Consider the following 4,875-nt stretch of genomic DNA (forward strand, 5'->3'; position numbering starts at 1 on the left):
CTCATGGGGAGGGCTGGCAGCTCCCTGTTGCAAAAGCTGCTATTCCAAAGTCCTGGTGGGTGTGATCAGGGAACTGCAAGGTCTTGCCCTATAGAGAAACCAGCCCCGTACAGCCATCAACGGTTCTTTGGCATTTCTTGCAACAGGAGGTTGCAGTCCTGGTCAAATTCCAGTTTCAGTAACTGTAACTCCCATTCTGCCTCTTTCGGCTTCGGCCAAACTCACTGAGTGTGGCCCAAGCCACTCTGCTGGGCTGTGTCCACCAACGGACCAGCCAGGATGATGTACAGGGCACGGAGGAGTGTCTGGGGACTCTGGGGAGCACTGGGGCTGCCCGGAAAGCCGGGAGGCACTGGGAGATACAAGGACAGCACAGGATCTCCCCTGAGTCAAACATGGAGCCCTGGGTGCACGGACTGCTGAGCTGTTTATCTTCTAGTGTGATAACAGCATACCAAGTACTGGAATGTGTGGATTTATTTGCAGGTGATTGATATTAGCAGATATATGGCACTTAATGAGGGTAATAATTCAGTGGTAATTTACTGATGGAAATTATGGGGAGGGTTCCTTAGAGCCCCAAGGTTAGAGTAGGTGGGGAAAGGCAGTGCGTCCCCCGGGCAGAAGGGGCTGGTTCCTGGGAGCTGTGCTGGTGCTGGGACCTGCAGGTAGTCTCCCTCCCTCCCTCGGACCTGCAGCCGGAGCTGCTTCTAGCTCTGGGACAGGTTTCCCAAGGGAACAGGGCCTGTGCAGCCACAGGTCTGGGTAGGAGCCAGGGTCTGGATGGAGATGCTGCAGGTGGAGCTGGGCAGCCTTTGTGGAGAGAAACCGGTGCTTCCAGGTGGATCTCCATGGAACACATAGCTGATGTGTTGCTCAGGCTGTGACACCTGCACAGGGGTCATCTGAAGTTAGGTGGGGTGTCCTACTTCCCTGTCTGTCCCTTCAGGAGCTGTTAAAATCAGTGATGTTCCTCAGCCAGATGGGAAAGCAGAGATTTGGGCTGCCAAATTCCTGCAGGAGTGAGGTGGCCGTTCCTGGAGCAGGGTGTTGGACGTGCCCAGTGCTGTAGGATGCTCTGGTCTCCCAGCTGCGAGCAGAGGATAAGCAGGGCTTGGTACCCACCGGGCATCTGCAGTGTAGCGAGCAGTGTCACCCATGGGGGCCACATGTCACCGTGCAGAGCCTGGCTGGAGTGGTGAAATTCCCAGGGCTGGTTATCATCATTTCCTTCTTGCCCAGGAATGCAGCTCCTGGGCCTGGGCTGGACGCCACGCTCTCGCTGGCAGACATGGCTGAGCCGCCGGCTCCGTGGTGCCAGGTGATGGAGACACAGGTCTCGCTTGGAAGGGAACCGCCAACTTCTAACGCTTCCCAAGCTTCCCCCTTCGCTGCAGGGACACGCGGTTGGTCTCACCAGCTGGCACAGGGGTCAACGGCTTTATCCAGGGAAGAACGAAGTACGCAGTGTCCTAGAGGGAGACAGCAGGATTATTTACAGCACCAAAATAAAAGGTGGAATGCAGAAAGGCATTGGGAGGTTCAAAGCTGCCCCTACGGCTCAGCAGCACGTGGATGTTCCATGCAATTTATTTCGTGGTGTGAACTTAGAGCTGGGGAGAGGCACTACAGCTTTCTGGTTATCTGCCGGGGGGGAATTGCTGTGTCTCATCTGCTCACAGCCTTTACAACCTGCCTGAGCCCTGCAGGAACATCTCCAAAGGCAGGGGAAGGAGTAGCCTTCTGATGGAACTGTGTCCCCTTGCATGTGTCTATTGAATAAGCCCTGTCACGTTGGTGCTGACCCTTGTCTTCAGTGGGAGACCACCTCACAGGAGAGCTCTGGGCCACAGCTGTAGGTCTGGCATGAGCGCACCGTGCAAGCGCATCCCCAGATTGGAGGCTTTGCAGCACAAAATATCCTGGCTCAGGTGGCAGAGCATGTTCTGTTGGTTCGAGTCAGCCCCACTGACTGATCTCCCTCTGGAGTGCAGCAAGGGCCTCCCAAGCAAGCATCATCCCCGAGAAGACCCTGCCCAGCAAAGGGGCAGCCCCTGGAGAGCATCGGCGAGCAGAGCTGGGCTGTTTGTCCTCGGCAAAGTGCTGAGGCTGGATGTGGTGCTCTCCTGATGGCCCTCTTCCCAGCTCTGCCTCCTGTGACCTTGAGCAAGGGCTGTTATCTTATTTGTAAAATAGGTGCAAGATAGCTGCCTTCTCCAGGGGAACACACGTGTGCTCAGCAAGGTCTGCCCAAGGCCCGGGAGCATGAACGGAGCTCAGCAGCCGGGCGAGCTGCTCCCAGGGGCTGGGTGGGGAGCAGCCCCAGCCCACACCTTCAGTCAAAAATGCAAAATGCATGGCATTGCAGCAGCTGCGCAGCGGCAGCGGGATGGCCCCCAGCCCGCAGGCTGCCGTGCAGACCATCCTGCTCGCCTGGAATCCGGGCTGGGGGCTCTGCCTCCCCCCACCACCCATCTTTCCCCCCTCGAGGCTTTTTGCCCACTCTGGGAATTAGGAGAGTCAACCAAAATGAGGCTTTTTTTGCTTAACAATTGAATTCCAGTAAAGGGAGGTTTTCCAGTTTAAAAAAAAAAAAAAAAAAAAAAAAGAGGAATCTATCCCAAAACAATGTGGGAAGGTGTGTGGAGTTTGGGAGAAGCTCAGCAGCACCCAGCTTCTCCCTCCTTTACACCGGCATCTCTGCAAGGCGATGCGAAGCCGGGGAAGCCATGGGAGCAGGGGGTGTGTGGGTGGAAAGTGAATGTGGTCCTGGAGGAGCAGGAGCCATCGTGTTTGTAGGTTCATGGCTGCCTGCTCTGTGGCCTTGGGCAACTCATCAAGGCCAAAATGCTCAAACCTCAGTGACGGGAGATAAGCCGTGAAATAAAACATCTCATTGTTGGGGCTCTGAGGTCGGTATCTTCTGAAGTACTCAGGTATTTAAAGTGAGGATGGCTGCGATGGAGGTCCTGTCACCCCTGGTTACAGAGATCAGGATCCAGCTTTTAGCTGGAAGAGCCAGCAGTCCACTTTGCCTTTTCCAGAAGTTTTGGGCAGGGTGTTGCCACTCTGCGCTGATGACTGGGCCCTGGTGGCACGAGGCCAGGAGCCAGCTCAGGCTGCCGGTCTGCCTTGAAAGAGTCAGCAGGCAGCGGGCATTTAAAGCTAAATAAATCATTTCAGGCCAGAGGGATGCAACGCTTGGGTGAAATCTGTTGGGAGCATGGTTCTCTGCTCTGAGCCTTGCCCAGGGCTTGGAGGGAGGCTGTAGCCCTGGGCCACGCATGCCCTGGCTCCTCATCTGGTCTGGCCACATCCCCAGGGACACTGGTGGCCTCGTGCAGCTGGGCTTTGCAAGACCCAGTGGTGCAGCAGGAGGAAGCATGTCTGCAATCTCCCTTGGGTCAGCACAAAAGTGGGTTAACCCAAAAGGCTGCAAGTCACCGTGGTTCACATCTGTCCATGCTCTGGGGAGCTGCTTGTTCCTGCAGGACAGTCCGGCTCATCTCAAGCCAAAAGCAAGTGAATTTGAGAGCAGCGAGCTCCTCATCGGGCAGCAGGTACACACCAGCAAGGGGGCTGAAGTGGGTCTTGCTCTCCAGGTGCAGATAGCACCAAAACTCCTTAGCGAAGACAGTGTTCACCCCTGCGCAAAGGGCCACATCCACCCCGTGCTGAGCACCACTGCGTGCTTGATCCTCCCTCTGTCACCATCCAGCTGCCCACTGCTGTGGCATGGGGCTGGCGAGCCCGTGCCTGGCCCTGGGCTGGCCCTTTGCTCAGGGAGCAGTTCCAGTCCAGTGAAACCAGTCCTTCCCAGGCTGCTGGGAGTTGCTTTTGCTGCTGTCACTCCTGCCCGCACCCTACCTGTGGGTCTGGCCCACACATGGGACTCTCTCCACAGCAGTCAGCATTTCTGGAGGGCGTTGCAAAATGCACAACAACTGCAACGAGGGGTGGAAAACCCTCCAAGCAGAGCAGTGCCCTAGCCAGTGCCCCACGGGACCGCGGTGCAGCCCCATGCCAGGCTGGCTGGAGCAACCCCACCTGTCCCAGCAGACGGCTGGCAGCAGAGTGCACTTTGCTGCTGTCCCACATGCGGTGGGAAGGACGCCTGAGGCTCAGGCTTGCTGCTGACTTCAGCATGTACCTTAGCTGACTGGTAGACTGGCCACAGCCCCTAATCCTCTCTACGTGCTGGCTCGCAGCCCTGCCGCGTCCCCCGGCCCCACCGCTCGCAGCCCCTGGGGCTGGGCAGAGCCCTGTGGCCCCGCACAACCCCACACGTGGACGCTCACCACAGCTGGGACATGGTAACAAAAGCTCCCGTGTGATGGGTCTGAAGGAGAAGCATCGATATTTGCTGTGAGTAGGCGGACAAAGAAGCAGAGGGCGAGAGGATGGTGTCGGCTTCTGCCTGCCCGTGCTTAAAGCAGGGGCTGGCTGCGCAGCCCTGGCAGTTGTGGGCTGTGACAGTCACACAAGCCCCATCAGTGTCACCCACAACGGGCTCACTGCTGGTGGGTTGAGGTGGAATAATGGGGTAGTGATCGAGGAAACAAAGAATAGTCATTCAAATCATTAATAGCGTGAGCAGTGCTCATGTAAAGAGGTGCCAGTGTGCTGCGGGATGCTCCGGCGCTGCTCCGTGCCCAGCCATGGACACCAAACCCTTCGGGAAGGAGCCAGCGGTGCCCGGCACGGGGCTGGTGCTGCCGCACGCGAGAGGGACCAGGCACGGCCAGGCACGGCACACGCAGCCTGCAAAAACACTTGCTGACGCCCTCCAGATGCGGTTGCATACCTGCTGCCCGGTGGCACTAGAGGGCAGAGGTAAGGTTTTGCCTGATGCCATGATTTTATTTTTCATGTTTG

The sequence above is a fragment of the Falco peregrinus genome, chromosome 16 (genome assembly GCF_023634155.1).
Source record: "Falco peregrinus isolate bFalPer1 chromosome 16, bFalPer1.pri, whole genome shotgun sequence".
NCBI classification, from domain to species: domain Eukaryota; kingdom Metazoa; phylum Chordata; class Aves; order Falconiformes; family Falconidae; genus Falco; species Falco peregrinus.